The 25,388-nt window shown below is 39.9% G+C and overlaps 1 pseudogene; it reads left to right on the top strand.

Annotated features, from left to right (window-relative positions):
- Window positions 1-12,462: 12,462 nt before the first annotated feature.
- On the top strand, window positions 12,463-23,866 carry LOC143591129 (transcription factor MYB106 pseudogene; annotated as a pseudogene).
- Window positions 23,867-25,388: the final 1,522 nt, after the last annotated feature.

Below are 25,388 nucleotides of genomic sequence, written 5' to 3' on the forward strand. Positions count from 1 at the left end.
TACAAGTCAGCTACGCTGAGTGAGTTCTAGTTAATCAGGCAACATACAATCTATTCCCATATATTACTTCCCGTATCCGAAGACACATATTACTACCTTAACCTTGTATAAATATCCATAGGAGGATCGACACGTAATATCTATAAAGAGAACCATTACCATTACCCTACCATATATAAATTTCCATAGGAGGAACACCATACTATCCATAGAAGGAACACTTTACTATCCATAAAAGGAACACTATACCTTCCATAAAAGGAACACTATACTTTACTATTTAATATCCATGTAAGGAGCTAGTCACTTCCCTTGACGATACGTGTAATATCCGAAGATCGTTCACGTACCGTCAAGCAATCAATCGTATCGATCACATATACCATACACGGCATACACATAAAATTATATCCTTTCGTTCATACTTTCTTACTTTCTTTTGTATTATCTTACTTTCATATCTTACGTTATAAAGAGCATTACGCCCTACATTCCTCGAGTATTACTAGGGCTCGGAACCCTCTTCGTAACCATACAACCATACGTTATCATTTCTTTCTTCTATTATCTCTATCATGTTCATACACATAAACATACATAACATACTTACCTTATTCTTAGTGCTGCAACCTGACGGTACGTGCAATATCCGAAGATCGTTCACGTACCATCAAGCAATCATTCATATATTTCACATTATCCATATAAGGCATACACTTATCTCTTAGGATAAGTGTATTAACAAACATATTGAGTATGCACACAGCCCCGAAAACGTAACACATAAATGGGGCTAGAACTCACCTGAATTCTGCTTCTTTTTCTGATAGCTGTAAATCCCTTCTCTATCTGAGCTCGGCTGACTGTACAAGTTACACGTATCAATTTAACTATCACTACTTATAACATCTTTCTAATCTTAATTACTACCCACCACGAACGGGGGTCCGGGGGCAGCGCCCCTGGCAGCGGGGTCTAGGGGCGGCAGCCCCTAGCAGGGTCCAAGGGGCAGAGCCCCTGGCTGGGGTCGAGCTGCCAGGTCAGCTTGGAAAAATTTTATTTCCATTAACCGTCTTAACACATTTTTCATTAGATTTTTAATTTATTTTCTAATCGAACTTGACTTTAGGCGAAGTTAACCTTAGGTGAACTTAGCTTTAGGCGAAGTTACCAGCTAGGCGAACTTAGCTTTACAGCGAAGTTGCCATCAGGCGAACTTGGCTTCAGGCGAAGTTGTCATCAGGCGAACTTGGCTTCAGGCGAAGTTGTCATCAGGCGAACTTGGCTTCAGGCGAAGTTGTCATCAGGCGAACTTGGCCTCAGGCGAAGTTATCATCAGGCGAACTTGGCTTCAGGCGAAGTTGTCATCAGGCGAACTTGGCTTGCAGGCGAAGTTCATCAGGCGAACTTAGCTTGCAGGCGAAGTTCGTCGCTTTGAAGGCGAAGTTGCCCAGATGAGTTGCCCAGATGAAGGCGAAGTTGCCCAGACAGCCGCTGTTTTAGTTTCTGATCGGCATTTCGAGCGATTTTAACACCCTTGCTATGGTTCAATATCACCCACTACGCTACCCGACCATTTTTGGTCGTTTATACACTAAAAAGCTTGGATCTTTAAACTTCAAAGATCAAGAATCATACCTTTTTGGGCTTGTTTGGATCTCGTTTACTTGCTTATCACCACTAATTGCTCTCTCTCTCACTCGGGTCTGCCGGATCTGCCCGGATCTGCCTTCGGTCCGGCGGCGGTATGTGTGTGGTGTGTGTGTGTTAGGGAGTTTGGTGAAAATGAAGATATTTTGGGATTTTGGGGGTATTTATATCCCTGAAATCCCATTCTCATTTAACCCATCTCATTTAATCCAAATCCATAACCAACGTCCATTACCCGACACTAGCCCGACCCATACCAACTCCTATTCTTTTATTTATTTCCTGATAACCCGAGTAAACTTTCCCTCTATTATTAAGTAATATAATTAATATTATCTTGAAATTTCGGGATGTTACAACAAACCTAATCGATTAATTGGACTAACTAAAGCTTGTGAATTGGACTAATCGAACAATTAAAGCTTGTGAATCAAACTAATTGATCCATGGAAGCTTTTCGAATCGAATTACTTGGTAACTAAAGCTTATAAATCGAAAAAAACAAAAAAAAAATGAAATTACAGAGTGTGTGCGACTGTTTTATATGATAACCTGTGTTTCAGTAATTACTCTACTTATACACGATAATTACTCTACTTACAAAATAACCATAGAGTAATTGTGTTTCAATAATTACTCTATTTACAAAACATAATTACTCTACATATAAAACAACTACTATTACAAAGTGTAATTACTTGTATAAGTAAGTAATTACTTTCTGGTGTGTAATCAGTTGCTTTTTTTTGTAGCATAATCAATTTATAACAAAGTAGCTATTCCTATATTCGATTAGTCACTAATAGTTACATAATTACTCTACGTATATATATAATTACTCTATTTTATAACTAGACTATTTATTTTGTTTAATAACTGTATTTGTTGTAATAGAAGTTGAATTTTACGACTAGAGTAATTTTTCTTATAACTAAAATAATTATATTGTTTAACAAGAATAATTCCAAGTATGCCCGTAACTTCCGAATGTTAATATTCAATCTGTTCAGCTTAAATTTGTTTATCTATGTTCACAAATGAATAGACTTCTACAATATGATAATTATCTAACAAGCAACACCAATATCAAATTTGGCTTTCAACCTACTACAGGTTGTTTTTTAGTCAAAAGAATTTATAAACATCAATTAAAACATTTTGAGTTTTAATCTGATTCTTTTGTAAACTACTATAAGTGAACAATATTCTACAATTTATAAGTAAATAATGTTCAAATACAATTTTGATTTTGGGTAACAATTTATAAGTGAGCAATAATATGAAATCTCAAATTCAATCATTAATTTAAAATTCAATCCACTTCTTTGGCTTTAGGTAATACTTTTATTGTCTCAATGATGTTGCACGAGTTACAACACAATTTAAGTGTATTACGTTTGAATTCTCTAATTGGCTTCCTAGGGATTGACTCGGCAAATGTATATAATTATCTCTTTGCAGGTCATGTGAGTTTGCCAATTGTTTACATTTCCAATCCTTTTCATTACCATCGATCTCTATTTTTTAAGCTCGTTTTTGTATCGACGGTTCTCTTTTAGTCTTTTTCACTTTGTCAACGACTCGTATCTGTCATCACCTAAAACAATATGTAATGATTCATCATTTGAGTATTTCAATCCCTTATAATTGCTATACTTTCACTTTTCCTCCTTCTCATCATTAAATTAGAATTACAAACAACCAGGTTGAAACATATTAATAATTACTATACTTATACAGACTAATTACAATACATACAAAACAACTATTATAACTATGATAATTACTCTAGTTATTTAATGTAATTACACTATAACCACTTAACATAGTTACAAAAGCTACATACAAACTAATTACACTGCATATAAAACAGCTTCTTCCCCACATCCTTGTTCACCATTTTTGACTTTTGCTTATTTTCTTCATCACGACATCCTTTTCTTTATAAACACCATTTTTTTGGTTTTCTAGAATAAACACTTTTGTATCTTAGCCTACTTTTCTTCATCACCACATCCTTTTGCACCATATTTGTCTTTTACTTCTTAACCTCGTTTACAGCAGTAAATTCTTCTCTCCAATCACCTAAAACAATAGGTGAAGATTCATCATTGGAGTATCTACAAGCCATTTTTCATTGATATTCTTTCACTCTTCCTCATTTTCACTATTAAATTAACATTAAAAATAACTAATTAGAAGCGTATTAATAATTACTCTACTTATACATACTAATTACAATATATACGATGCAAATACTATAGCTTTGATTATTTCTCTAGCTGTGAAAATAATTACACTACAACCTTAGAATAGATTATAAAAGCTACAAGCAGAGAAATTAACCTTACAAACAACTAATTATAAACATATTAATAATTATTCTACTTATACAGACTAATTACACTATGTACGAAACAACTGCTATAACTTGGATAATTACTCTAGTTGTGAAAAATAATTACACTATAACCTTGGAACAGATTACAAAAGCTATAAACAAAGAAATTAACATTACAAACAGCTAGTTATACACATTATTAACTACTCTACTTATACAGACTAATTAAACTATGCATGAAACAACTACTGTGACTTTGATAATTACTCTAATTGTCAAAATAATTACACTACAACCTTATAATAGATTACAAAGGCTATAAAAAGACAGATTACACACATACAAAGTTAATTACTCTATTTAATTACACTATAACCAGTAAACAAAGTAACAAAGAAAATAAGCACACTTGCTGCACACAACTATAATAATTACACTACTTGACAAAATAATAAAAACAATAAACTAGTTACCTGTTTTGGTTCGAAGTGAGGGTCTTTCATAGTTATTTTTTCTTCTTCGTTCACTATAAACTGGTGTACATCATCTGTAATTGTAAATATATGTAGAAATTACATTAAACATGAGAGATTTGAAATCAATTTTTCTCAATCCAAACCCTAGTTATACGAGTATAACAAACAACACGCACACAATTGATTAGAATAACGAAGTTTACCTTTAATCGCCGTTCTTAGCATATGATTTAGCTTATGAATGGTGAAATTTATTGATGATTATAGGTTTTAAGAGAATCATTTGGGGTTTTGATTAAATGAATTTTTTGGGATTTATGTGAAAAAAAGAGATTTCAACTTATTTACAGATTTGCCATCGTCAAAATCTTTTATTCGCACGTTTAGTACGAATTTTTTATTTGTTTGTTAACTCACCCCTATATATATATATAGGATCAGGATCATATAAAAACTTTTTGGGAATTGAGAACTATGAGAACCATTTTGGACCACAAAAAAACCCAAAAATAAAAAAAAATCATCAAACAAAAAAAAAACACAAACAAAAAATGTAAAAAAACCAAAGTTCTTATTTATCATCCCGGTTTCTTAAAAAAAAAAACGTAAAAAAAAATTCTCGGTTTAGTTAAATTATACATATACATATATGTATAATATGTACATATATGTACACACATGTTTTTTTCCTATACACATATGTATAATTTAAGGTAAATGATAATGTAAATATGTGTGCATTACATAAATAGAGATTAAATGAAAGTATACATATGTGTATAGGTATAATACGAATTAAAAAGAAAAAAAATCGGTTTTTTTTATTATACATATATGTATAATATGTACACACATGTTTTTTCCTATACACATATGTATAATTTAAGGTAAATGATAATGTACATATGTGTATATTACGTAACTAGAGATTAAATGAAAGTATACATATATGTATAATATATGTATAGGTATAATACGAATTAAAAAGAAAAAAAAAATTCGGTTTTTTTTTTAATGAAACCGGAATGAAATATAAGAATTTTGGTTTTTTTACTTTTTAAAAATTTTCGGTTTTGTTTGTTTTATAATTTTTTTAATATTTTTTAGAGGGTTTTTTTAGTGGTCCAAAATGGTTCTCAAAGTTCTTAATTTGCCAATGGTTCTCTTAGGATTCTTATCCTATATATATATATATATAGATATATATATTAGTTATGATTAGATAAAATATATTATTTAGTATTAGTTTAGTTAAGTAATTTGATTTGTTGTAATTATATTCATCATAGTTAAGAGTTACAATTAGATGAAGTTTCATTTATAATTATTCTCATTGTATTCTTGATCAGTACTATATTATTATACATGATACTAATTTCAAGATTTTCATTATTATATCCGGCACGAGAGCAGCTAGTGACCCGAGGAACGAATCATTTAGATGGCAAATATATATAACCCGATTAATCAACCATATATATACGATACAGACGGTGGAACAAGGTTGCCTAGTTAAGAACTGGACATAGAACTTGTCAACAGAACCTATTTCCTTTTTAATAACTGGGTTTGATTTTATTTTTTTGTAACATATGACCTAGTTTATTACAATTAACGAAGTTATATATAATATTTTTTATGTTCTTCCTGCATGTAAGGTTCTAATTTTGTTTCATGGGATTACAAATGTTTTCTGTCTTTTCTCATACCACTAATAGATCAAAACACACTAGTAAGAAAGTGTCTGGCTCAGAATCCGAAAGAAAGAAAATGACTAAACAAAGAGGTATAATATATTATATATACTAAATTCAACAACTTAGATCATGTTGTTAACTGCAAGTTCTATAAGTCATGTTGCAAACACAAAGGCTCCAAAACTCAAACAGGAGGTGAGCATTGGCTCTAAATATTGTTCAAATGTCACGTAAACTCTTTTGAAAAACCGGCCGTCAGTGATTCCTTGGTAAATTCTATTCATAACCCGTCAATAAAATTCTTGGTCTACGATAGATCCACTAGAGAACAAGGTTTTCTTTTTTTTTACGGTCGCAATTGCCCTAATTTGCAATTGCGTGGCCTAATTTGTACTAACTATACCCAAGATCATAACTTAAAAAGCCTTAATTACTACTTCAAATACTAATTAAGCTATGAAGCTAATGACCTTTGTCAAACTCATGGAATGATATAAAATATTCAAATTTTCACTTCTTCAAATGAAAACAAAGCCTTCCACTTAAATTCTCATTCATGCTGCTTCCTCCAATTCCATCCAGCGATTTAAAGGTTTAAATTTATTGTCCATTGAAGGTTCAGTCAAGGTTGGGGAAGAAACACAAGGTTTCTCATTTAATTAAAGGTAAAACTTTGGCGAAGGTTCATGTACATTTTAATCTTAACATGAGAATATAGAAAATAATACCAATATATAAAAAAATTAAGAACATAAGAAACAATACCAATTGCAATACCAATCTACACAAACTGTGATTTATAATAACAAAGAAAAAAACCTAAAAATTACAACAAAGAATCAAAATCAAGAACAAAATAATACCAGAAAATACCAGCAAATAATTATAATATTAAAAGAAAATATCTAATAATAACAACAAAATATAAATCAGCAAATACTTATAACGTCTCATAATCGAAAATTAGCAAATACGAAAAAAAATAACAACAAACACCTATAAAAATAAACCTAATAATAGCAGCAAATTGGTTCTCATTGTTTAGTGGGTTTAATTATTTATCAATGGCTACAAAAGATTGGGAAGAAATACAAAGGTTTTAATCAGAGGTAAGAATCTTTTAACATGCAGGGCAATTTTACCTTTCAAAAATTTTTTATTAGTTAAAATAAAGGTATCTAAGTATTGTATTTTATACATGAAATGAAATAATGTTGTAAAACTTGTAAACTTTAAAAGTTTTTAAACTGTCACTATCAAATGTTTTACAACGTAGTATAGATAAAAGATTCAAATTTTTACAGTCATTAAGAGGATAATAAAAGTGACATTTTCCTATGTTAAAATCGTCTAAAAGTATACATGATATCATGCATGGACCGCTAGTACGATCCATCTAGATATTCAAATATGAATAACTTCATAATTAATGCGTGCATGAATTAAATGAACAAAATGAATTTGATTGTAGTGGCCAATACCTACTTTTTTAAATACTAATTTGTTGCAGGTAAGGAGTTCATCATAATAATCATTTTCATCCCACACCTCTCTTTTGTACATTTTGGTGCATGGCCATTTACGGGCTCCCACGTTGGGCTTGTGGACATCAGCGGGCTGGGCTCAGTTCGATCAACTGGAGTGTGACGAGAAATTATGGGCCTGTGCGGGTGTGGAAGTCAACAGCAAGGGATAGACAGAGACCGAAAGTAATGAAGATTTCGGGGGTGTTTGTTTTTTCTTCAAACATCTTCAAGGGAGCTAATGTCTGCAAGCGCGCAGACATTACCCTTGAAGACTGTTTGTTTTTTTTCTTAAAACAGATCTTAAGTTATCTTCTTTCATCTTAAAAGAAAAGCAAAGAAATCTTGCTTAAAACATCTTCGCAAAAAAATCATACTCTTATCCCTTTGAAGCCACCCTCTCATCCACTCCTCCCACCACCGTCCGCCACCACCACCCACCGTACGCCACCACCACCATCCCCCACTGCCACCGTCCACCACCATCCACCGCCACTACCCACCGTCCGCCGCCACTACCAGCATCCACCACCACTACCCATCGTCCGCCACCACCACCACCACCACCATCCATCACAGCCACCACCAATCACCACCGTCCACCACCCACCACAACCGTTCATCACCACCACCACCCACTGTCGGACGCCATCACCGTCAACCACCATCCACCACCCACCAAAACCGTCCATTACCACCACCCACTGTCCACCACCACCATCCATCGCCACTACCCACCGTCCGCCGCCACAATTTTATTATTATATTTTCTATGTAACTTGAATAAATGACTTCTATCTTGTGAGATAAGTTTGACAGTTATGCAGACAGTATCAGCTTATAAAAACAAACAGTTTTATATTTTCAGCTTGCAGATCTTCAGACCACATCTTCAGTTGCAGACATGAAAACAGATGAAATCAGCTTGCAGACAGTTTATGTCTGCAAAAACAAACAGCACCTTCGTTAATCTTATTTTTCTAAAACGACTTTACTATGACTCTCTAAATTTTCTTAATCTTTTGATAAAACAATTTGATTTTTTTTTATTTTATTATTTGTTTCGTGCTTTAATTAAAATTTCCACCTACTAGTTGGGATCTAAGGTGTTTTGTTTTTGTTTTTTTATTTTTTGAATAGTTTTATTTCTTGAAGAACTCAATCAAAGCTTTCATGATACTTAGATGAAGAGCTGCTAAACAAGCAATTCATCATATGTAATAACCCTAAAAAAAAACTAATAGGAAGTTGTAGGAGTTTGATCAAAAGGACTTTCAGCCTAGCCGTCATGATTGGTGTTAATTACCAAAGGACTTTCTGTCTAGCAGTATCAAGGCGTTGTGTAAACTAGTTCTCGTTTTTAAGATATGTGTAGTGGAATGCTATAAATTAAGGGCCATTTTTGACATGTGGTGTCACGTCAGTAAATGACCAATTTTTAATTTAGGGGTGTAATGGTTTTATAGCCCCATCACACACACACACACACACACACACATATATATATATACATACATATATATAAGGTTTGGATCAAATACAAATGAAATTAACGCGTTAATTGTGAGAATCAAGTAGAGTAATTATGTAATTATGCCACGTAATTACATAATTAATCTACTTGTTCATATAATTACTCTACTTGATTGTCACAATTAACACGTTAATTTCATTTGTACGTTAACTTTCTCATACACACACACACATTACGCACATACTAATATAATAATATTATCTCATAAAACACACCCGGCGACAAATACACCCCCCCCCCCCATTTATCGCCTGGGGAGGTGGTGTTCTCGCCCAAATTCACCCCTTGCCACCTCTGTTTGCCGCCCACTACGCTTGGCCTAAGAGGCTGAAAGTTATGGATTCAAACCCTAGCATTAGTTAAATATTAGGGGCAGATAATTAGAAAGCTAGATCGACGTAAAAAGTAAAAAAATCCAGGCATCATAATTGATCATAATTGTTGGCACACTTGGCACAGTAAATTTGTTGTGTTTGCTTACCTCATACTAGTAATGGTATCATGACGCATTTATGCCGATACCTTTATGTTAAATGAAAGTTCGCATGTGTACATATGTAGTAGTTGTGGAGTATTCTATTCTCTTCATTACGGAGTCATAAAATTTGGTAGCTATGAACCACAATTATTAGAAAAAAACTGTTTTGTGGGGATGTGTGGTGAGGGTGGGGTGTTCAGGTATTTTTGAGAACCATTAACTTTGAAAACTAAAAAAAAAAAAACATATGAATTTGTTTTTAAATAATTTGGAAGAGCTAATTCTACGAACTTTTTGTAACATTTTGGTAAACAAAACATGCAAAAAGCGCCGAAAAAATTAAATATAAATAAAAAATCAATAAAACCCCGCTACATATGTAACACTCTATGTAAAATTGCATGTAGCATATGCAGCAGGCGAAAACAATAATTTTTGTCGATTTTTTTAAGACATTTTTTTCTGTTTGACGAAAATACTCCAAAAAGTGTGTTGTAAAGCTTTTCCAGATTTCAAATAATAATAATAATAATAATAACAAAAAACAATGTTCTTGTATGTGTTTTTTAAAATTCTCATAACTTATATATAGGGGTTCTCACATAGATCGCTAGGGACGCACTTTTTTTTTTTCCGAATACTTGTCCCGTATCGATGCCATACCAGTACCGTATCAATACCGTACCGACCGATTGTAAGCGGTAATCGGTATTATTTTTTTCGGGGTATCAGCTAAAAACGGTATCGGTACTTTGCGGGAAAAATCGGTATTGATACCGAATTTATATAAGATACATCTGATGATTTTTTATGGATAGCAATTCGATATACAAAAATATCATTGATTGTGTTAACTATTTATGCGAACTTTATCTATCTACATTCCATTGGTAATTAATATTTGGTATATTGGTTTTTGTTAATCCAAACTATTGTCTTTTGGTCACTACTGGTCCTAATTAACGAATTGGCTGCTGATGGTACCGAATTTTAATGTATTTGTTCCTAATGGTCCGCGACTAACAGAATCCTAACGTCGTTAGTTTATGGTCACCGGAAAAATGTTTTGGCCAGAAAACTCAATTTTTTCTCGAAAACTCAACATTGTTCCAAACATCTTGGTAACTTCGCATCGGACCTTTAGAAACCTTTTTGCTCGTGCAGGTGTTTCGTTACGCGTTTGGCGCGTCCTGGGCTGGGCTTCGTGTTACAGGTGTACCGGCGCCCAGTTAACCCATTTGAAATGGCGGATCAAAACAATTAGTTGGTTTATAATGGGCATCAAAATAACCTAAACTTGTTTGCTTAATGATATTGTAAAATTATTCAAACTTATTAACTTATTAATACACTGATTTTATTGATATCTTTCGATCAGATCAAACACATATTGTTCATGAGTGGTTTAAAGTTTACTCAACAAAAATATTGATAAACACTATATTTAATTAAATAAAAAAATAAAAGAGTTGCACATATTTGAACTTGAAGTTGGAATATTTAAACTTTGTGATAAACTGATGTCATCTTTTCTTTTCTTTGACGTTTAAAAAGGTTGCTAATAAGAGATTGGTTACTCATCTTCAAAGTTCCTTAAACAAAATTTGAACAAAAAACCTAACATCAATTCCAATTTACACATAAAATTAAATGCTAAACCCTTAATTAATTCCAATTTAAACATAACCCTAAATACCTAATCAATTCCAATTTAAACATAAACCCTAAATCCCAAATTAATTCCAATTTAAACATAACCCTAAATCCTTAAATACAAGAAATCTTACCTGAAAGTAGGAGAGGTCGGAGATGGAGTGGCCGAGTGAGGTCAGGAGGCGGCTGGTGGCCGAGGCGGCGACAGCCGTGGTGAACTGGTGGTGTGTGGTGAGCAGATTCCAAAGAGGCAGAGAGCAATCGGCTGTGTGTCTGTGTTCACAATATCCGGTCTTTTTTTTATTGTTAAACTTAAAATGATTATTTGAGTTATTAGATTTTTTTGGTTTGGGCTTTATAATTTAAGTGGGCTTTTGTGGGGTTTAAGTATTAAATTGGTTGGGCTTAAAATACATAGGGGTAACGAAACACAAAAATCGACCAATTTTTTTTACATTACCGGCGAAATGTTGAGCGCTACCCCTCCTCCGAAGCTGGGCCCGCCCCTGAGTTCTGCCCTGGATAAATTTAGTAAAAAAAAAAAGGTGGTATCAAAGATAAAATGCTAAAGTAGTTATTTTTGTGTTGCTAAAAAAAATAAAATGCTACTTAGAATCAGTTAAATACTAAAGAAAGATAAAATGTTAAAGCGGTATCGAAACGGTAAATTACCAAAATACCGGTACCTGATCGATACCGAACCAATATATTCGGCACCTACTTTTCCTTACGATTGGTACCGATACGACACCGATCTCATAACTAATTTACACACTAACAATGTGTGTATATATATTACTGTAATTATTTAGAATTTAGAATGTCCTGTATGGTTGGGGCTTAAGTATGTACGTATAGTGTAGGTGTCTCAAGCTATACATATTTAATCATTAGATATTGACATTACCTCCTTTCTTTCCTTATATAGCCCTCTTTCCAATGAAAAATCAAACTACACATTTCCATATGTACTCGCCTTTCCCTTTCATCTCTCTCACATGTTGTGTCCTGAACATTATGCCTAGTGTTCCTTACATGTTTTAAAACATATTTAGCAAGAATAAGGTACAACCTAGGGTCCTTTTCAAGTGTAGGAGATAGACTTATACGATGGTAAGCTCCGAGAAGAAGACGAAACTAAACAATAGTAATATTGTTGAGTTAGGAGTCGGGGTCATGAAGAAAGGGCCATGGACACCCGAAGAAGACCGAAAGCTAATGTCCTATGTTCAACAATTTGGCCATGGAAGTTGGCGCTCTTTGCCCGCTAAAGCCGGTAATCATGTACACTAGCTCCCATGCATGCATGTTAGTTATTTTTCGTATGGACATTTCGGGTCACATGTTTTTGGCTAAATATGCATTGTTTTGATGTGTAGGGCTTAAGAGGTGTGGAAAGAGTTGTCGGTTAAGATGGACGAATTATCTGAGGCCAGATATCAAAAGGGGAAAGTTCAGTTTGGAAGAAGAAAGGACCATTATCCAACTCCATGCTCTTCTTGGTAACAGGTACCTGAAGAAACACTAACCGGACCCCGGACAGATTACTGGTAACCTGGGGGTTAGAGAGATGTTTCCCACGAGGGGTTAGACCCTTGGAAGATGGTTCTTCTGATAACCTGCAAAACAGACACCGTGAGCTCGTCACTGAGAAGGGGGGGGGGGGTTCCTCCTTGTGACCACCCTCCGGCGTGAGAATCAGACTAGATTGCTCTTTAAATATAAAAGTATATTAAGAGATTGCTAGAGCAGATATCAGGTATAATATGATGATATAAGATATGATATGAAGAGGTAGGTCCCAGCAGAGCCCAGTTGGACCCGCAAGACTCACCTTAAACAGGGACGTCTGCGCAGAAACCAACTGGATCCGCAGGACCAACCATGCTCAGAGACGTGACGTCCTTACGCGCAGTACGCAAGCTGGTCCCGCAGGAAATGCCTCCCAATGGTGAAGGACTCCGCCTGTCCCCGCAGCCTCGGATACAAGCCATTAGGGAAGGCCACCCGCGCAGCAAGGCTACACGCACAAGGCACTTAGCTCTCAATCATTCAGTGTCACCTGAAGGAATGAGCGAAGCCGGGAACAATCCCGCACAAGGGCGGGAGGGGGAATACTCCCGCCCAAATAAGCCAGTCCGTACGATGCGGGAAGATCTTCTGTACTGTACCTGACGAGGTATGGGAAAAAGATCTGACTAAAGATACGACAGCTTATGGACAACAGTATGGTGAGCAGCATGCTCCTACACTGTATGTCACTATTAGCCGCTGCCTACTCACCAACTCTTGTCATACCACGTGCGTAGCCGGCAGTTGGTGGAAAAGGAATAGTATACAGCAGGCCTGGTCGCTGTCAGCCGTTACCTACCCACCAACTACCAGCAGGGCACGTTCGTAGGCTACTGTTGGTGGAACAGGAACACTGTTGCAGCCGGCCATACCTCCTTGGAAACCTACCTTCGGCTATAAATACCACAAATGGTATGACCATCTCATCTTATCACATTATCATCATATCATATCTTATATCATCATATTATACCTGATATCTGCTCTAGCAATCTCTTAATATACTTTTATATTTAAAGAGCAATCTAGTCTGATTCTCACGCCGGAGGGTGGTCACAAGGAGGAACCCCCCCCTTCTCAGTGACGAGCTCACGGTGTCTGTTTTGCAGGTTATCAGAAGAACCATCTTCCAAGGGTCTAACCCCTCGTGGGAAACATCTCTCTAACCCCCAGGTTACCAGTAATCTGTTCGGGGTCCGGTTAGTATTTCTTCATTGACGCCATCCGTGCATAAAGCTAGAACTACATTTTTCTCCAGTTTTTTCAAACTTCTACAAAGATGGTTAGAGAAATTCCGGTAACCACAACCCCAGCTACTGGGGGGAATACCGGTAACACAGTTTTTACAAACACTACCCCGGCTACCCAAGCCGGGGCAAGTGAAGTAAATTTTACGAACACTACCCCAGTTACTCAAGCTGGGGCAAGTGCAGTAAATGATCGCCTACTGGGATCTACTGATACCCAGTTTGAAAAACGAAGACTCCCCCGCCAAACTCTCGATGAAGTTAAGGCATGGGCGGAGGCACGACAAAAGGAATTCCAGGCTGAGTTGGACGAACGCTTGCGTTCCGTACAACAGGCCGACGAATTCGAATATCGGGAAGATGACTCAGAGGAATCCGACTCCGACGCGAACCCTCGCCATAGGGCAAAAGGGAAGCGTAAAGAAATGGAATCCCAACCGAAAAGGCATTTTGGACAAGCCTTCAAACCAAAAAGCACAGGTGGAAGTCCACGAGACTTCTCCAAAACGTTCAGACCAAACGTTGCAAATGCAGGAACGTCCAAATTTGCAAGGGACATTGCGGAAGCAATCGCCCCAAAGAGTGCCAAACAAATGCCTAACATAGGCACATATGACGGTATATCTGATCCAGACGATCATTTGAACAGGTTCATAGCGGGGGCAACCGTCAGCAATTGGACGGAACCCACGTGGTGTTACATGTTCCAAATGACGCTTGTTGGGGCTGCTAGAGCTTGGTTTGATCGTCTACCGGTCAACCACATCTACGACTGGGCAGACTTCCAGCAGAAGTTTAGCCAACACTTCAGCCAGCAACGGAAGTATACCGAGGAGCAATGGACAATCCTCAAATGCATACGAGAAGAAGATGAATCTCTGCCAAACTTCATCACTCGCTTCAACTCAAAGAAGCTAAGTTTGGGCAATATCAGCGAAGATCTTGTTCGCGCTGCCTTCATCCAGGGCGCGCATGACCCAGAGCTCATCCGCACCCTAACGGGTAAAGATGGCATGCCATCCACATGGGATGCCATCATGACAGCAGCAAAACGCTATGCGGAAACGGAGAAGCAACTGGGTAGAGATCTCCCACAGAGCACAAACCTCTACACTCAGAAGACGAGAGAAGACAACGTCCTCACCGCCCGACTAAATAAAAAGCTGAAGCTAGGCATTTGGCAGTCAAGGGTAAACTTTGACACATCCGGCTTGCAACATCGATTGGGCGGAAGGGATAATGTACAGCCGCACCGGAACTCAAGATGGACGCCACTCACCAAAAGCGTCACTGAGATATTCGCCACCGAAGAGCTCCCGTGGCCAAAGCCTCCAATAATCCAACATCGTCACGATGCTGATCGGAGCAAATACTGTGACTTTCACAAGACAAAAGGCCACAACACTGAAGAATGTATAGACGTAAAAGACATGGTCGAAGCATGTCAGAGATGGGACGCTCGCGCACCTCGTGGCGCAATAAAGGCTGAGCAGGCGGGTGCGTGTAGAACCCTAGCTGGGGAAAACACGAATAAAAATTCCAGCTTCAATGTCGATATTACATGCTGCGTAAAGAACGAGATCCCGAACCAGGTGCGTATCGGCTCGATGGCACTCCCATCCCAACAACATGGAAGGGAGCTCATTTACACAGTTTGCATGTAAATCAATTCCAATTTGTAAATAAAAGGCCAAGAACCACTTCTAATGGAAATGATTCTCTTTAGAACATCGAAGCTGATGATTTTACTTTTCTGAACACTAATATGACGGCATTCACATTACGTGAAGTCGTTGCGTGGGAAGGCGGTCCTACCCGCACAAACCCAATAACAGGAAAAAACCTTCACGCAGGTCAGTTGAAGGGGAAAAGTTCAGCACCCAAAAATGAAAGTGCCGGTCTATCCGCACGAATCATAATGAGGAAACTGAACAATAACCTATCAACAACCGCGCGTCGAACGGTTAAACTATGCAACACTGGTGACGGCATTCACATTATGAGAAGTCGTTGCGTGGGAAGGCGGTCCTACCCGCACAAACCCAATGACGTGACAAACCTTCACGCAGGTCAGTTGAAGGGGAAGAGTTCAATTATCCCATTAAATGAAAGTGCCGGTCTATCCGCATGAATCATGAAAGGAAACTGAACACTAACCTATTGATAACCGCGCGTCGAACGGTTCAAAACAAAATTCTTAAAAGGATGAGGAAAACCTACACGCAGGTCAGATAAGGGTAAAGTTTTGCCATCCTACTAAGTGCAAGTGACGGTTTTACCCGCACAATCACGAAAGAGGAAGCAAAACTTCACACCTATTATCAACCACGTTCGAAGGTTAACTTATCCTCAAATGATGAGGAAAACCTACACGCAGGTCAGATAAGGGCAAAGTTTTGCCATCCTACTAAGTGCAAGTGACGGTTCTACCCGCACAATCACGAAAGAGGAAGCAAAACTTCACACCTATTATCAACCACGTTCAAAGGTTAACTTATCCTCAAAGGATGAGGAAAACCTACACGCAGGTCAGATATGGGTAAAGTTTTGCCATCCTACTAAGTGCAAGTGACGGTTCTACCCGCACAATCACGAAAGAGGAAGCAAAACTTCACACCTATTATCAACCACGTTCAAAGGTTAACTTATCCTCAAGATGAGGAAAACCTACACGCAGGTCAGATGAAGGTTAAAGTTTAGCCATCCTACTAAGTGCAAGTGACGGTTCTACCCGCACAATCACGAAAGAGGAAGCAAAACTTTAACCCATTATCAACCACGTTCAACAGGTTAACTTATTCTACACTTGGAAAATTGCTAATTTAAACTAAGTATGCAAGTCATAAGTTTATAAAGCAAGAAACCCAAATAAGGAAATAACAATCTTATACGCAAAAAGATTTATATTTCACAAACGAAATATTACAAGAATAGGCGGGTAACTACCCGCCTTCGAAAAGAAAAAACAAATACATCTGTACAAGCTAAAACTATCCTAGCAGTGGGAAGGGATCTTCAGGATCAGGCTTCAGGGCCACTTCCACTTGGACCAGCCCCATCAATAGAGCGTGGCAGTTCAAGGAAAGCTTTGAGGATAGCTAGCCCATCATCAGCAGCAGCGACTTCCTTCACCTTCTCCAACACCGGATGCGGGAAGGCGGCATATTGGTTCACCGCTTGGTCATATGCAGCTTCGGTGTCCACATCGAACAAAGGGAAGTTGGAAGGCAGGACGCCTTTCTCAACGAACCCTAGACCAAGCAGGAAGCCGGCCCTTTCCCCATCCTCATGAGAAGCGTTGAGGGCTGCGCTCATGGCATCATCGTAAGTAGTCTCTGAGAAGACCCGATGCACAACCTACAAAGAAAATACAAGTGTCAAACACCTTTTCTATGTACAAAGGAAAGCGTGAAGACGTAAAGCTAAACATACCTGAGTCAACGCTTCTCGAAGAAGCCATTCCTTGGCAACCAGAGCTTCTTGGAGGGCGGCTTGAGCTTGGGTGCGGGCGCGTTCGGCTTCGCTTTTGTTAAGGTTGGCAAGTAGCACTTCCTTTGCAGCAGCCTCTTCAACGCCCTTAAGCTTCCGCTCGGTGTGGTCAAGCACGCCCCTCTGGTCCAGGATCTCTTGGAGCTTCTTGGCATCTTCCATCGCCAAGGCATCATGAGCACGTTGGAGAGCCTCTAATTTGGCCTTGAGCTCCTCGTTCTCCACGCGTAAAGGCTCAGCAACGGCTTCAGCCTTGGTGGCCCTCTCGGTTGCGTTCCTCGCAGTCTCCTTAGCCAGCCGAAGCTGTTCGTTAACAGCTTGGGCAGCCTTGGAGCGGGCCTCGAGTCGCGCTTGAACCTCAACCTCGAGGGCCTTGAAGGCCTTCTCCTTCTCCGCAGCAGCTGCGGCCAACTGTTGGTTCTCCTCCCGAAGAGCCCGCGCTTGAGATACTTCCTTGGCGCGAGCTGCTTTCAACTTGTCGTTTTCACGACAAAGCAGCTCGACGCGCGGCTGCATCCGGGCCAGGAGAACCCGAAGCTCATTGGTTAGCCTACCCTCCTGGTAGCTAGCCATGGCTTCCCCCAACGCACCATGGGGAGCAGCGTGGCGAGCCCATTCCACGCACTCCACAGGGGTACGAAGGGTTGTTCCTCGGCGTATGTTCCATCGCGGAACATACACTTCATTGGAATCTGACACTGCAAAAACAAAAAAGCAGTTAGGAAAAAGATGATAAAAAATAAAAGTGAAAAAGGGCCAAAGGAACCCTACGCACCTGTAGGGTCTACAACAGGCCTATAGCCGCCGAACCCATCACCTGAACCCAAAGGAAACCCATCCAAAAGGTCAGGCAGATGGGAAGGTGGCAAAGATTGGCGAGTACTCCCATGCGTACCTGATGGGCCGGCCGTCGGTGCCGGTGGCGGGGGCATGGTGGCAGCCGCCGCAGTCGCTGCCGCAGAATCCGCAGCAATCGTAACCGCCGGCTCGGTGAAGGATGCTGTAAAAATCGCACTCACGGCCGGCGGTGACGTCAACTCGGCTGGAACAGTCGGCTCAGAGTGAGCAACTGAACCAGCGGGAGCAGGCGCAGGCGTCTGGGTCGTCGCCTCAGGTAGGCTGACCGAGCCTACCGTCATTGGCGGAGGGGTACTCCTCTGCGCTCCACCCTGGAATGCGTCAACATCCACGCCTGCACAAGAAGATAAGTGTTTCAATAAATTTATAAAGTGACAAATCTACAAAAACAAGGATGTTTGTACTTACGGGTTTTCTTGAGCCTGAACGTACGGACGGGCGGGGACGAGCCCGATGGAGCCGGTCTCTTGATGCCGGTCACCGTCGTCGTCGTTGGTTCTCCGGAGGTAACAGTCGTAGCCTCCGGAGCAGTGGTCTTCTCACCACCGGGGTTCCCCGCCACCTCTTCACTATCTGACTCGGCGTCAGATAGAAGCACCGGATCAGCTGTGGAGGCCACCTTCTCCTTCCCTTTCCCGCCGGCAGCCTTCTTCTTCCGCACCAGCGGAGGACCATCTGCGGATTCCTCAGAAGAAGACAGGATGTCAGGAATTCCAGCAGCGGGTACAGCATTGAGAGGTTGAGGATAGAGTATCGCCTTACCTGGCCGCCGTTGGCTCAGGATCTCGTGGCCCAGCGGATAGACCTCCACAAACCGATCCGCCGTTTGTTACAGGATGGGCAACTCGTTCTCGTCTAGAGCACGAGTACCCACCCGCACGGGACCGTCAGCTTCCCGCGGGTACAGGAGCGACTCCAAATCGTTCACCTCTGAAAGAAAAGAAACAGTTAGAAGAAAAACTTATATCAGCAAGAAAGACAAGACATACCATAAGGAATAGAGTTCAAACCGTATTCGAGAAGGATGGGAAACCGAGACGCCTCCTTCCATACCCGGCTCATCCCCAGCATTACCATCCCGGACTCCGCAAACCGGTAAACCGGAGATTGGACCCGGGATATCTTCGCGAACCATTCCGCCTCCTGGTAGTTGGAAGCGTGAAGGCTCGGAAGCGCTTGCCCCTTCTTAAACTTCATGGCAATGGGGATGGCGCGGGCAGAAATGTAGAAGAACTCCCGCTTCCACGATCGGAGACTGCGCTCGGTCACGCAGATCTTCAAACCCTTAATACGGGTTGTCAGGGTGTACCACCCCTGGATGCACCTCCAAGTATAGAAGGTCATCAGGCGGTCCACATAGGGCTCAATACCCAGAATCCGGCACACCCACTCGAAGTGCCGGATCTTGGCAATCGCCATCGGATGCACCTCGGTCAGGTGCACACCGTGCCTCTCCAAGACACGGTACACAAACTTTGTCAATGGGAACCTAAGGTTCCCATAAACAAAGAATGCAGCATATACCCCGATCTTGCCACTGGGGCATCGTACACAGTCTGGTGGGGTTCAGGAAACTCAGGCTCAAGAGACTCAAGCATGAATTTCCTGACGACATACTGGTACTGATCGACAGGTAGAGCACACTGGCACTCGCCAGCAGTACTCCTATCGTCGGCTACAGCTTCAGCATCATGTGAAGACATCTTGCAGAAAGAAAGCGATTTCGGGAAAATGCTTGCCTGAAGAGGGGAGTATTTGCCGGAAATCGCGAAGAAGAAGAGAAGAGGTGAAGGTGTGAATTACAAAGGACCCTCTCCCCCTTTATATAGTGATCGCAATTAATGCGGTGAATTTAATGCGAAGGAGAGAGAAATTGAAGGTGCAATGAAACCGTGACATGTGGCACCGGGCAAGCTGGCAACAGCTGTTGACAGGACGAGTGCAATTAATTTCGCGGCCACGCGCCCGAAAAATCGCGCCCACGCTCCGTAAAAAGCGTCTGGAATGACCATATAATGTCACGTCACCATAACTTCCTGCACGTCCTGACACAGTCAGAAGAAACCGTCGCACGACGTTTCAGAGGTTTGGACTGTTCCTAGCTTTCCACCAACCTTTCGAATTTCAAAATTCAAAAATATTAAAAAGTAAGCGGGAAAATACCCCTTACCTTGGCAAACAAGTAACCGTAAGACGGATGCGGGTACAGTGTAAAGGCAAAACCCTTCACATACCTAGCACCCGCAGGGAATTGAAGCCAAGTAAACTTTGGCGAACAAGTAACCGTAAGACGGATGCGGGTACAGTGTAAAGGCAAAACCCTTCACATACCTAGCACCCGCAGGGAATTGAAGCCAAGTAAACTTTGGCGAACAAGTAACCGTAAGACGGATGCGGGTACAGTGTAAAGGCAAAACCCTTCACATACCTAGCACCCGCAGGGAATTGAAGCCAAATATTCCTCGGCAACCAAGTAACTATAAGACGGGTGCGGGTACAGTGTAAAGGCAAAACCCTTCACATACCTAGCACCCGCAGGGAATTGACGCCAGGAATACCTTGGAAGTAAAGTAACCGTAAGACGAGCGCTGGTACAGTGTTAAGGCAAAACCCTTCACATACCTAGCGCTCCGCTGGGAATTGAAACCAAGAAGGATCTTCTGGGCAATGCTTGCGGAAACGGAAATAACATCCCCGCATAGCGGGAACGTCGAGAACTACGTTGTTTGAAGCTCCAGGATGGAATTGGTGGTTTTAACATAATTGATCACTATGTTCAAAACTGCCAAAACCTCATGGAGAGTCCACGCAAGTGGGACTGAACGCTCCTGACTTGCGAGGAGGTTACAGACCTACCCGCATCATACCCAAAGACCAAGCAGGAAACTCGGGAATTTCTGCAAGTGACAAGGACTTCCGCGGGAAGAATCCCCATGGAAAACCTTAAAAAACCCTTTTCAAAACCCTTCGCTTAAGTCCAAAAGTTCACCTCACTTTATTAAACACGCATGAGAAGAACATTGGACGGGGGGGACTTGAAGAGGTAGGTCCCAGCAGAGCCCAGTTGGACCCGCAAGACTCACCTTAAACAGGGACGTCTGCGCAGAAACCAACTGGATCCGCAGGACCAACCATGCTCAGAGACGTGACGTCCTTACGCGCAGTACGCAAGCTGGTCCCGCAGGAAATGCCTCCCAATGGTGAAGGACTCCGCCTGTCCCCGCAGCCTCGGATACAAGCCATTAGGGAAGGCCACCCGCGCAGCAAGGCTACACGCACAAGGCACTTAGCTCTCAATCATTTAGTGTCACCTGAAGGAATGAGCGAAGCCGGGAACAATCCCGCACAAGGGCGGGAGGGGGAATACTCCCGCCCAAATAAGCCAGTCCGTACGATATGGGAAGATCTTCTGTACTGTACCTGACGAGGTATGGGAAAAAGATCTGACTAAAGATACGACAGCTTATGGACAACAGTATGGCGAGCAGCATGCTCCTACACTGTATGTCACTATTAGCCGCTGCCTACTCACCAACTCTTGTCATACCACGTGCGTAGCCGGCAGTTGGTGGAAAAGGAATAGTATACAGCAGGCCTGGTCGCTGTCAGCCGTTACCTACCCACCAACTACCAGCAGGGCACGTGCGTAGGCTACTGTTGGTGGAACAGGAACACTGTTGCAGCCGGCCATACCTCCTTGGAAACCTACCTTCGGCTATAAATACCACAAATGGTATGACCATCTCATCTTATCACATTATCATCATATCATATCTTATATCATCATATTATACCTGATATCTGCTCTAGCAATCTCTTAATATACTTTTATATTTAAAGAGCAATCTAGTCTGATTCTCACGCCGGAGGGTGGTCACAAGGAGGAACCCCCCCTTCTCAGTGACGAGTTCACGGTGTCTGTTTTGCAGGTTATCAGAAGAACCATCTTCCAAGGGTCTAACCCCTCGTGGGAAACATCTCTCTAACCCCCAGGTTACCAGTAATCTGTCCGGGGTCCGGTTAGTGTTTCTTCAGTACCATTTGATGATTCAGACCCCCAAGGGTTACAATTAATGCTAATGGTCTAGGGTAGGTTAGTTACAATGAGAGAGGAACCTACTTGAAAACAAACTATATTTTTGGATCATTAGATAGATGACTTAAGATTCTAAGTACTTTTATATAGTCAAAGCACCATTGGACGGTGTTTCCTTTCTCTTCTTCCTCTTGAACCTCGAACAAATTAGAAAGACAGAATGGGTGATACCTTTGACTGTAACATAACAATGGGGAAGCTCTTTACTTTTAGATGGTTTACTACGTACCTTTGCAAGCATTACATTTTTCCTTTTTTTTATTACATTTGGAGTTCGCTACTGTGGCAAGGGTACTTGACAAGCTTTGCTCGAGTGACAAGCAAACTCTGCAAAGTTTTCAACAAACTTAACTTGTTGCTTACTGTTACTCACCAAACTCTATCGAATTCGCTTGCCACCCAAACAAGATAGTGAACTGTCTAGAACTAAGTATTTTGTTGAATCACAAACCACCTATTAAACCAAAAAATTCAAAACAAAGTGCACTGACAAGAAGTTGTGTTTAACAATCTCTTCCTACTACTTCTTGGATGGCTCGAATCTAATGTTATATATTTTATGTTTAGATGGTCAACTATTGCTGCTCACTTACCAAGAAGGACTAATAACGAGATAAAAAATCACTGGAACTCTCATATCAAGAAGAGGATGACTAAAATGGGTATTGATCCAATGACCCACAAGCCAAAAAGTGGCACCCAACTCTTAGGCTCCAACCTCAATCACATGGCTCAATGGGAGGCTGCTCGGCTTGAGGCCGAAGCTAGGCTTGTTCAGAAACCAAAGACCAATTCAACCTATGTTAATGGTTCAACATCTTCTATCCACGACCTCTATAAAAAAACACCTACAAACATGCCAGCTCCGTATCTACCATGTCTTGATATCCTTAAAGTATGGCAAGGAAACTTATGGTCAAATTACTCTATCAACAACGAGGGTCTCCAATCACTCCTATCCACCTCAAATGTTTCCGTTGCTTCAGTACCAGCCATGCCCATATTGAATAAAAACGTCGGAAGCTATGGTTCATACGATCAAGGTCCTACCACAAAACACAATGATCAAATCGAAACACAAATGGAGCCATTTGACGAATTCAAGTACGCTAATGACGAAAACATCATCAATGGCAATCCTTTGAGATCCCCCGAATTGTGGGAAGAATTTGTTGTTCTGGATGGTGGTTGGAATAGTGCAACCAATAACTTTGCCATGATCTTTTCGCCGCCGGCTTCTCCTGTGTTTTAATAAATTATCTTGGTAATCAAGAATGATAATAAATGAAAACAACTAGTTTCAATTGGTTTCATTGTCAAGGAAAAAAAATGTAACACGTACTAGCAGACGGCCTCTGGTCTAGATTAATAATAATGTTCGATAATTTTCTTTATTAAATCAACGGTTATTTTTAGAGAATTTCTTGAGGAAATTTTGTACGGAGACTGATTATATATCTGCATGTGTATAAATAGCTGGTTCGTCAAATAGTATTTAATCATCTCATTAGGGTTTTATTCAAATATATAACAAGTTCAAACTGTTTTGGCCACTAAAAAGCCAAAAATAACAAAATTATCACTATTTCTAAGAAAAAAAACTTATAGCTCATGATATTGTTACTAATTTACAAAAGTAATTTCATAACAAATGTGGCAATGTGATATTAACTAATATACTTTAAAAAAATTGATTATTTCATAGCGTTTCATTCAGTATCGTATTTCCTATCTACAATAAGTTGAGCTAGTCATTCTGATCATTCGTAAAAAATAATATGTTGTGAATTCAAATTTACACAATGATAATCGAATTAGATTCTATATATTGATTTAATGGAATAATTAGATTGAAAATTAAAATCAAATTTGATTATTTTCAAAGCGTTTCATTCAGTATCGTATTTCCTATCTACAATAAGTTAAGCTAGGCATTTTGATCATTTGTAAAAAATAATACGTTGTGAATTTAAATTGGCACGATGATAATCGAATTAGATTCTATATATGAATTTAATGGAATGATTACGTTGAGAATTCAATTAAGTCACATAGGAGTGGGGATGGGAATTTAGAGGTTACAGATTTGAGATGGGAACATGAAGATATACACATACATCATATTCGTCTTGCCTATATGCTCTTCTCAGCTTCGCTATATCTTCAATTAGACTGGTTGCGCTTGGGTCCGATTCATAACATTATACCACAAATTTGGAGCAAATTAAAGTTGGTGAAAATGGCCAACAGCTGGAATTAGGTCAATGATATTGATAAATTCAAGTTAAAAGTAATTGTTTAAACCAGAGTTGCATGTAGCAATTAACAAACTTTTAAAACCGGCCCTTGGTGTGTACTACAAGTAAACTCCCGTATCATTGCTTGCGAACATGCCTACAAAGTTCCCTTTCCATGTTACGATTTAGATTTCAAGCAATTTATATATATATATATATATATATATATAAAGCAAGTTTAGTTACTCTCACAACAAACATTTTAGCTAATTGTTCAAACCATCGAGCACACTTTACAAGTATTTGATGCGCCTTTAACATCCACGTTACATCTAGGTTTTCACCCACGTGTTTATGTCGTGGCCCTTTTTTATTCGTATTCGAAGCGTTGAGAGATTGAGAGATGTGTACTGTATTGTGTATAGAGTTAGAGAGAAGGGAGATCTTTTCTTTCTCTATCGCTCCAAATCAATAACTGAGTTGAAGAGAACGGCGGAAATCGGTTCCGGTGACGACTTCCTGTGATGGTGAACAATC

Source organism: Bidens hawaiensis, unplaced genomic scaffold (assembly GCF_021521415.1).
Source record: "Bidens hawaiensis isolate Kalapana, Puna unplaced genomic scaffold, B.hawaiensis_p1.1 tig00039279_1, whole genome shotgun sequence".
In the NCBI taxonomy this organism is placed as follows: Eukaryota; Viridiplantae; Streptophyta; class Magnoliopsida; order Asterales; family Asteraceae; genus Bidens; species Bidens hawaiensis.